Here is a 10,691-nt window from a genome sequence, read left to right on the forward strand (position 1 = left end):
TACTTTCAATTTTTTCCATGGAGAAAGGAATTATACAGAACACCATTATAACTGGGTCTCAAGCACTTAATAGCCCTTTTGGGAATCTTAAAAAAATCCCCATGGACCCTTTCCACTTTTTGTCATTAGTGCAACCCGTAATCAATGGAATCACGGCATAATACTTGCTGGAAGCTGTGAAGATGTTAATTAAGGACAGTTATTATTGTAACTGTCAAACGTCACACTGACAGTGACTTGAATTTGTGTGAATGACTTGCAGCAAACTAGTTTTATTTGGAAGAATTTCATAAGCCCTACTGGTCAATGTTTCTTTGAAATGAGAGGGCTGGCATTATTATCAGAATTATCTACTGGAAGTGGTCGAGTAAATTATAAGGTCACCTTGTATTTATGGTATCTAAAGTTGCAGCAGCTGTCTTCAGTTATTTCACAGCCTGCTGTCATGGACCTTACTGTGTTACCAAGTGAACAGGTTAAAATTAAATGGAGAATTGTGAAAACAAATGTGCCATGAATTACTCAAGCAGGATGCTTGTACATTTGTTTGGCCTTCCATAGTCCTGTTTGGTGGAGTCTGGATTATTATAGGTGGTTTTATATGGCCTGCGTTTCCAGATTTTTATCAGTGTCGTGAGACACTTCCTCTCAGTTGCAGATGGTTCTTACAGAATAGGACAACAGGTCTATGGGTATCTTGTAGTGATGCTTCAGGTCCAGGTTTGCCCAGTGCTTGCCAAGATGTCTTTCAAAGGCCAGGATGCTTGGTGCTTCTACCACATGATTCTTTGGCTCTAGCTGTCTTGGAATGGCTTGGTTTTGCAGTGATGTTTAACTGGCTTATATCTGTAGCCTTTGGTGATGCTCATATGGCTCACTGAGTTCAAGTGTTACTGTCATTGTATATACCCCTCTTGATCTTGAAAGTCTTGATCATATCCCCTCTGAAATGATGATAAAGAATGATTGGAGCCACAGGTAATTTCTTTAGTCATAATTGTTATGATTGGTTCACAAGGCTGGGACTTGTTGTTTTTTTTTCTTGTACATTATCCAGCAGGGTTACATCTTTCTTCCAAACAAGGAATCAAACTGCATTATTGTACTTGAGGTGTGGTCTCGGAACACCCATATGGTTTCTTGAAATTATATTCATCCGAATATGTGATAGAGCCTTAGATTAATCTCATTATGGTGTTTGCATTTGTTTCTATGTTAATGTTTTCATATTTATCATTTTGGCCCATAATGATTCCAGGGTATTTTTCATCATTTGTCACAGTCAATATGTATAGCTTCCAATTTTTCATCATCATAATATCTCTTTGCTCATAACCGTCACCTATGAGGGTGAAAATGCAACAACCAATATATGTGACCAGTTTTGCATGGCTTCTGTATATTTTCAACCTTTGAAATGAAGGGTATTTCAATCCTATTTTTTTTTTTAATGCAAGGCCAGACAAAAGGCAGTGGTTGTATAAGTCTGTCAGATTTATAATAAACTAGAATATGGATTTATTCATTATGGTAATGTACAGCAGTGTTATGATGGTCATCTATGACACTGGCAGCAGGATTCACACATTGGCAAGTCTTAAAACTTTTTTTATAAGTAGTTTAAAATTCTTTTACGGTATTTAGAAAAGCATACTTACAGGAGTAAAATGGTCAGTAAGTACTATACTAAAAATCTTACGTGATTTCTAATGCCTGCAATATGAACTGCAAAAAAAAAAAAAAAAAAAAAAAAGTATCAAAATTTCAACAAACCATTCGTGGAGTGGCCACCAGATATGAAATTTCAAACAGATGAATCGCTACAGTATGACAGTACTATAAATGTGTGAAAACTAGGCTAGTTGTTCTTATGGAAAGTACCAGCTGAATGTTCCCCTGCAAGATCACCGAGTTCTATAATATGGACAGGCTTTCTCATGGGTAACAACGTAATTTATGTAGCCGCCGCCAGGGCGGCGCTGGTGTAGCGGTAGCCATGTTAGTTGTTACACCACGGCTGATGCCCATGGATTTTGAACTGAGGTGTTCGTTGTTTTTTTTTTTTTTAAAGCAACCGATGATTCCGTAATATATAGAGCCATGGTCAGCTGTGCAGCTTCTGGATGCAGAATGGGTACAGGAATTCATCAAAGAGAGATGGCATTACATTCCACAAGTAAGAAATATATCTTGTTGCTAATTCTTTAACATTACTGCCCCCTGGGGTGGGGCGGGAGATTTTTCCCAAGTATCCCTGCATGAATGAGGCCACTAAAATAGGTCCATTTATCTCCAGTCTTTCTCTCCATGCCCTCTTCTCTTCTGTTCACACTCTCTTGTAGATATTTCCATGTTTCTTCTGGCCTTCATCAATCTGGACATTCGGTTTCATGATATTGATAGTGCCATAAAGGGTAAGTTCTGCAATGCAGCAACCTATGGCGTTGTTTTATAACGTGGGCTAAATGCACCCGATATAATTCGTTGAACTAGGCAGAAAAAAAAATCATAATCCATATATGTTTTTGTATTATAAACGACGACCGTATCTTTATTAATAACCACTGCTTAGTGGAAATAAAGTACAGTATTTGAATTTGAGTGCTGGTGTTTCAATATGGCGGCCAAAATCACACGCCCGCGGCGTAGATACTACCTATAGAGCTCACTGTGCAAGACATCGCAGCTGCTTGTTGTTTCATGTTTAATAATAAAACCATGACATTGTATTGCTGGCTACTTAACCCCTGTGACACAAACATGCGTAAATGGATGGCGACTACAACCATGCAAAACCAACAGCCAACCAACACTTATCACGAGTCTCTACCGTTCTGCTAGGTGTTAAGGGTCAGCTGCCGTCCCATGAACGCCTAGTATGCAGCTGGGTTCTCTTTCTAGACCGGAGCTTAGACAAATAAGAGAGGCAGGACATAAAAACTCAAGGCAACAACCTTACACGTGTATTGACATTCTATTTGTGGAACGTGTAGATGTCGCAGCAACAGGAATCTGGGTATTATAAGTCATATACTGGTATCGTAGTATCGCGCAGGATACTATTTGGTCAGTAGTTCAGGACAGCAGGTGAATGGCACAATAAATATTGTTCGTAGTATTTCGGACAGGGGGAATAGCTCGCTGTCACTTGGAGGGAAATAGAAGCTGTACTTAGGCTGGGCAAGTATCACACTGGTCTTGCAGTGCAGAGGAATTACGCTATAAAGGCCGAGTCTGTTGTTTACTTAAATCACTGCACTCTTATTAAATCTCTCTTCTTACTCTCACTGTGTCACTGTTTGCCCGGATCTTGATTAGCACATATTACTAGGCCTTGGACTTATATTCTGTTGGATATCACCTGCCCGATGTTCTAGTCACTATCACACCATCACTGCACTATTCACTGTCGCTCACTGTCGGTGGGGCGGCGGGAGGACTCACAGCCCGACTCCTGATGGGGGCTGAGTCCTGCCTGTGGCCTTTGTATCCACCAGCCACGGAATCACTCGTAGGGGCGTCGTCTCTTGTCCGGGGCCAGGGGCGGCGAAGGGACCTGCACTGTCAGGGCTGGGGCCCAACAGCTCCCTGAAACGCACAGTCAGGTGCCTGATGAAGGACGAGGGTCGTCGGTGTCGGGGTGGGGAGAGGGTCCTGGGGCCGGCCGCGGGGGCCCAGTGACTGCGGCCTCCTGCCATCAGGGACGCAGTCAGGAGTGAGCTGCGGCGTCTGTCATCGTCGGAGGGTCCCTCTGGAGCTGGCTGGGCGGAGTACAACCCTGGGGATAGCATACAGCCTCTCCACAGGTCCTCGGGACTGGGACCCTCCTCCTGGAGGATATCACATCGTGGGGGTGTGGCAGCACCTGATGGAGGAGCGGCTGCTGGCCACCTCCTGCCATAGGGCCTGGCTACTGGCCGTGGCCTGTGTGGGGGAATAACTACTGGCCATCTCCTAAAGGAGGGGTGAGCGGCTACTGGCCGTCTTAAGGGCACCTTCGGAGCGGCTACTGGCCGTCTCCTGAAGGAGGGGTGAGCAGCTACTGGCCATCTCAAGGGCACCTTTGGAGTGGCTATCAGCCGTATCCTGACAAAGGTGGGAGCGGCTACTGGCCGTCTCCTGAAGGAGGGGTGAGCAGCTACTGGCCGTCTCAAGGGCACCTTCAGAGCGGCTACCGGCCATCTCAGGACAAAGACAGGAGCGGCTACTGGCCGTCTCCTGAAGAAGGGGTGAGCGGCTACTGGCCATCTCAAGGGCACCTTCGTAGCAGCTACCAACTGTCTCCTGAAGAAGGGGTGAGCAGCTGCAGGCCATCTCAAGAAGGGCACGGCCACCAGCCATTGCTGGGGTGCTGCCTGGAGCTAGAGTAATAGCTCCACCCTGATCCTATCGAGGGTCAGCTCACCCGCAAGATAGTCTCCTTTCCCTGCTATGGCGGCGGCGGGTGAGTTCCAGGTCATAGAGGCATGCAGCCCGGGCGGACTTATGTCCCTGTCTCATGGGGTCGGGTCGCGGTCTGTCTGCCCCTCAGTAGGCTCCTCCTGGGGGTGTTGTGTTGCCCTCAGTCACTATTCCCGGCATTTTATCCACCAGTCATCCATCTTTCATCAGCTAATCATTAAAACGTTGGAGAAGTCACAGAAGCAGTCGTCAATAGTGCCTGATGTCGAGTCCTCGACCATAATAATCTGTTGTGGTCGTCCATTATTTTCGGATTGTTACCTCCACCAAGGAGGTTATGTTTTTGCCCACTTTGATTTGTTTGTATTTATTTGTCTCAGCAAAAGTTATTAGTGGATTTTGATGAAATTTTGTGGAATAGTGGGCCATGGACCAAAGAAAAATGATTTAAGTTGGGGGCAGATTTGGATCTGGATCCTATATCCACGGATCCAGATCTGGATCCTTTTTACTGGCAGTGGCATTGGGAGAGGTACGGTATGCGCTCTCAGAGTTATTTCTAGTTGTCATTGGATTTCATGCATATCAAGCTCCCACAGTACATTTTCTTCCCTGATGTGAAGTACTGCATGAGGGAACTTCTTATTAACGCAGAATACGACAAACTACATCTCTGTATCCTTTGCATAACGCTTTTTCATGATTATTGAAATATGCCCTCCTGCCATCAAACCCCCCACTCCACTACGGAGCCCCAGCCCCACCCCCACCCCAGGAGGACACCACAGTGGGCCAGGTAAACAGAGCACAGACTCGGAACAAAATGGGCTCAGGTACGCCCTGGTCCTATGTCCCTCTTCCCCTCAACTCACCCAACCACAACATCGCAGTGATAGCCAACTCCATCTCGGCTGGACCAGCCTTTGCCAGGAACGGGGTGGGACTGCTCCAGATACAGTCCCAGGCAGCACTGCGGTAATGGCCACTGTATGTAACAGGGAAGGGACGACCACTGTACACCCTTCTGCTGTTTCCCCCTGCAGCCCAGCGGTAATGGCCACTGTACATACCGGGGAAGGGATGGCCACTGTACGCCCTTCTGCTGCAGCCACATCTGGGGTTAGCCCCGGCGTGACAGCCACTGCACGCACACCGGTAGGCAGGAATAGGAGTAGGAACCGCGGCGACGGCCACTGTACATGCCGGGGAGGGAACGGCCACTGTACATCCCTTGTCCACCTCCTCCTCCTACGGGAGTAGCACCGCGGTGATGGCTACTGTATGTACCGAGGAGGGAACAGCCACTGTACGTACCTCAGCTACTTCCCGTCGGGTAGGCAGACCCGCGGTGACTGCCACTGTACATGCCGGGGAGGGAACGGCCACTGCACATCCCTCTTCTGCCTCTACCTCCTTCGGGAGCAGCACCACGATAATGGCCATTGTACGTACCAGGGAAGGAATGGCCACTGGACGTCCTTCTGCTGCTACCCCGAGGGTCTGTGGAACCGCGGCGACAGACACTGTACGCGCCAGGGAAGGGATGGCCACTGTACGCCCTTCATCCACAGTCCCGAGGGTTCTTCCATTGGAGGAGGTCTCTGGCGCGGCCCACTCTCCATCAGGAGGCCGCGTGGGATGCCCTTCTGTCTCTCCCTCCAGGTGTGGTTTCCCGTAGGAGCTGCCGTTTGAGGAGTGGTGGCAAGGTCTGATACCTGAGGAAGGGATCCACGCCCTTCAGCCTACCTCTGGACGACCCCTGGCCCTTGATGGATGCCCCACGGACAGAATGCTGCAGCCAACCCCTGACTGCGCCCCAGTCCAGAGGCGACTGCAGCCCCTGCCTTCCCAGGGACACCCCCAGGACCCCACGGTGGGACAGCCCTGACCCCACTCACCACCAGCCCTCAGTCCAGAGTAAGAAGTGGCAAGCCCGGCTCCTGATGCTATTTGGCCCCAGTCCCAAGGGCCACTCACCGGGTCGAGGCCCAACCAGGAAAGGGCCTCCCTATACACCAGTTCGCAGCCACGACCGGACAACCTCACCCTCCGCCAGGAGCAGGCGATGGCAGACGCATCTATTGGCCCTGTCGGGCCCCAGTCCCGAGGACCACTCTACAGGCCAAGGCTCCACCAGGAAAGGGCCTCCCTGTACACCAGTCACGACCAGACGACGTCACCCCCCTGCAGTAGTCCCGTGCCCCCTACTGGAGGATACGCCCGACTATACCCTTTCTCAGGAAACATGAAGGAGAGAATTTTACAAAGCCTTTGCCAAAATCGGAACACGAGTGACCGTGTGAAGGATTAAGAGGTCCCCTCGGGATTCTGGACCTTCCTCCTTCCCTCTTCCGTTTTCTTTCCTCTACACACACACACACACACACACACACACATACACACACAACGCTTAAGTAATAAAACAATGTGAAGCCTCAATTTATCTATCAGTGCCCAGCAGGGGCGCACCAAGGAATTTTCCAAGGGGGGGGCCCCATTTGCCAGTTTCCTGAAGTTTACATATAAGTTTTATAGTTCTAAGTTGTATATATATATATATATATATATATATATATATATATATATATATATATATATTCTGATAGAATAATAGATTTTTTGGTAGGTCGTCAGTTATTTAAAAAAAACGTGTGTGTGTGTGTGTGTGTGTGTGTGTGTGTGTGTGTGTGTGTGTGTGTGTGTGTGCAAATGTTGTGTATGTGGGCAAAAAGCTAGGTGAAGAGAGGGGATGGGGATGAATAGGAAGGCAGGAAGGATGATGTTTTGAGTTCAGGGGGGGTAGGTCTGCATGCTAGAGAGAGAGAGAGAGAGGTGAGGAGTGACCACTTGTCCCCTGGGAATGACCAGCCCCCCCCCTCTCTCTCTCTCTCTCTCTCTCTCTCTCTCTCTCTCTCTCAAGGTTCTGTAGTAGTGAATAATAATGTCAATGCAAAGTATAACTTAACTGTGATATAAGTATTATAAAATAAATAAAACATTGGAATATATTTATTGAGAACAACTACAAGAAGTCCCCTCGAGACGTCAGCATGTGGAACTGTCATTAATTCCCTGTGGGCCAATTAACGTTCACCTTCATACATGTCTACACTCTTCTTCCACAATATTCGCCATAGATTCCACAATATTTCCCCTCATCTTTACTTTCCAATACAAAGCATACCATTAGTCAAGATAATGATTGCACACACACACACACACACACACACACACACACACACACGAGAGAGAGAGAGAGAGAGAGGGTAGATGGGGGGAGGGAGGAGGGAGACAAGAAAGGACGGAAGCAGAGGTTTAGAGAGTCAGTCAGGAGGTGCTGTGACCCGAGATGTCAACTTACAAATTCTTGATGACAGGCGAATCAAGCTTAAAAAAAAAAAAAAAGTAAAATAAAAGGAATAATATGCTATTAAATCTAAATATGCAACGAATAATTGGTCCAATATTTTTCGTTTATTTCTAGCGCTTTGTAACAAAAAAAAAAAAAAAAAAAAAAGTTGCATCCAAAAACAGGAACCACAGTTCATATTGACCTGTGAGCATAGCGGGTCACTTATACCCATTCATTGATTGTGTGTGTGTGTGTGTGTGTGTGTGTGTGTGTGTGTGTGTGTGTGTGTGCCTCTTGCCCTCAGGCCTTGTCCCTGGCCAGCCTGTATTCCCACAGGTCGTTAAATCAGATGCCTTCGGCCTTTGACAGTGACTTTGGAGTAAAATAGACGATATTCTACATTCATTTTTCCTGAGACAGACTATACCAGCCTCCCCCGCCCGGGCTCCACTTATTAACCCAAATTTCAGCAGCCTAATAAGCCCAACAGTGTAATACCAGTGCCACCATTGTGAAACGGACTGACAGTGTCTGTGTTACATGTCTTACCCACATCTATGGTGCAGTGAGAACTGACAGTGTCTATACTTAACATAGCGGCACCTCAAGCACAGTGAGAACTGGCTAAGTCTAGAACTTCCGAGTAGTACACTAAGACTGTATGGTAAAGGCTATCCAGACTGTACTTACAACTACGGTGTAGTGTTGGCAAATAGTAATGACTGGCAGTGACCACACTTATATATACTGTGTGTATAAATGTTGTGTATCAAAGCCTGACATTGCCCATATAGCCTATACTGTATATATTTGCTCTATATCTTAAGAGAATCGGAGTTAAGGCAATATATGTGTAAGGTTGTTCTGCCGAGTTTTTATGTCCTGTTCCTCTTGTGTGTTCTAGTTCCGGTCTCGAAAGAGGACCCCGCTCGGTAGCTAGTGTTCTTAGGACGAGAAGTCGATCTAACAACACATAGCATAACAATTATTATCATATTCTACTGTTAATCAATTGTTACAACTGAAAATTCATGGCGGATCGAGATGGCAGTTTTAAGACAAACTAGGACACACATACACACACACACACACACGTGTGTGTGTGTGTGTGTGTGTGTGTGTGTCCTGTTGTGGAATAGATACAGAAGACACAATAGTGAGACGACATACTCATATAACAGGCAAGAAACGATTATATAAGAATAAGGAGAGAAACCCAAAAATAGTTTGAGGGAAACATCATAAATAAAATTAGTGATCGGCCGAAGCTATTTTACAACTACAGTACAGGCGAAGCAAAACCAAAGTAAAAGATAAAATACAATCCAATATGGATGAGGGGATCATCTATACACAAGAGAAAGATATTTGAGAAGCATTAAATAAGAATTTCCAATCAGTTTTTACAGAAGAAAATAATTTTGAGAGGGATGATACGGAACATGCATGCCCTAGCATATTACCAGATACCAGAAAAAGAAATACAGGAGGAGTTAAGTAAATTAGACAAAGGAAAAGCAAATTGTCCTGATGAAATTTCATGTTGGGTGCTACATGAATGTGCAAAGGAGTTAAGTAGACCATTATCTTTAATATTCAAGGAGTCACTGGGTCAGGGTAAACTACCTGATGTTTGGAAGAAAGCAAACATTCCCTTATTCAAGAAAGGAGATAGACAAAATCCACCTAACTACCGACCAGTATCACTAACCAGTGTTGTAAGATACTCGAAAAGCTGAGAAGAAAAGTTTGGGTAAACCATCTAGAAGAACACAATATGATAACAGAAAGGCAGTTTGGTTTCAGAAAGGGAAAATCTATTAAGCTACTATGACCGTTGCAGAAACATTACAGAAAAGAGAAGGGTGGGTGGACAGTAGCCTATCTATCTAGATTTCAAGAAAGCATTTGACAGAGTACCGCACCAAAGACTTTCATGTAAACTGTAGCATCAAGGAGGAATCCGAGGTAAACTGTACTGTTGGATGCAAGATTTTCTCTGAAAAAGGGAAGTGATTACTCATCATGGAGGGAAGTGACTAGCGGAGTTCCACAGGGCTCAGTGCTGGCACCAATTATGTTTTTAGTGTATATAAATGTCATAGATAGTAACACTGGAAATGAAAGCTATCTAATTATGTTTGCTGATGATGCAAAAATACAAAGGAGAATTATAAACACAGACTTTTGTAAGCTGCAACAAGAATTAAATAAACTTCATGAATGGAGTAAAACTTGGCAAATGGAATTCAGTGTGGACATGTGTCATGTAATCAAGTTTGGTAAAAGTGGAAAAAGACCAGATTGGGATTATAGGTTAGGAAGTAAAACCCTACATATATCAGAAAGAGAGAAGAACCCAGGTGCGATTACCAATAACAGACTATTACCGGCTGACCACATCAGCGAGAAGGTACGGAACATAATTCAATCTATTGCCATACGTCATAATCCCGTAAGGGGTGGCTATATGACCTGGAGTTATTTGTTTTACGGGGAGGGGCACTAACCCTCCACCAACCCACTTGTCGACACGTTGGGAGCACGTATGGTTTGGTTATATGGTTACCACCCAGCATTGTACATGGTTTCTTGGCTTACAGGAAACCATTTGGCTTGTCACTGAATGTAAAGCCACTTGTAAAGGAAAGAAAAGCAATAAGAAGTGACAAGAAAGATGGGAGAAATAGGAATAAAGAAGGGTAGGCACAGAAAAAGAATGATAAAGGCTAAGGAAGAAGTAGGCAGGACTACATCAAGTGAGTGGATGATAGTCGCCATCACCTAAATAGCATTCACATATATAAATGAAGACATGCCGAGAAAGATAATATCATTCGTCAGACCAACCCTGGAATATGCATCAGTAGTCTGGAATCCTCATCTCAAAAAACACATAGATAAGACTGAAAAAGTTCAAAGGGCCGCTACAAGATGG

This window comes from Coenobita brevimanus, chromosome 111 (genome assembly GCF_032717465.1).
Source record: "Coenobita brevimanus isolate Jiangsu-jjx chromosome 111, ASM3271746v2, whole genome shotgun sequence".
In the NCBI taxonomy this organism is placed as follows: domain Eukaryota; kingdom Metazoa; phylum Arthropoda; class Malacostraca; order Decapoda; family Coenobitidae; genus Coenobita; species Coenobita brevimanus.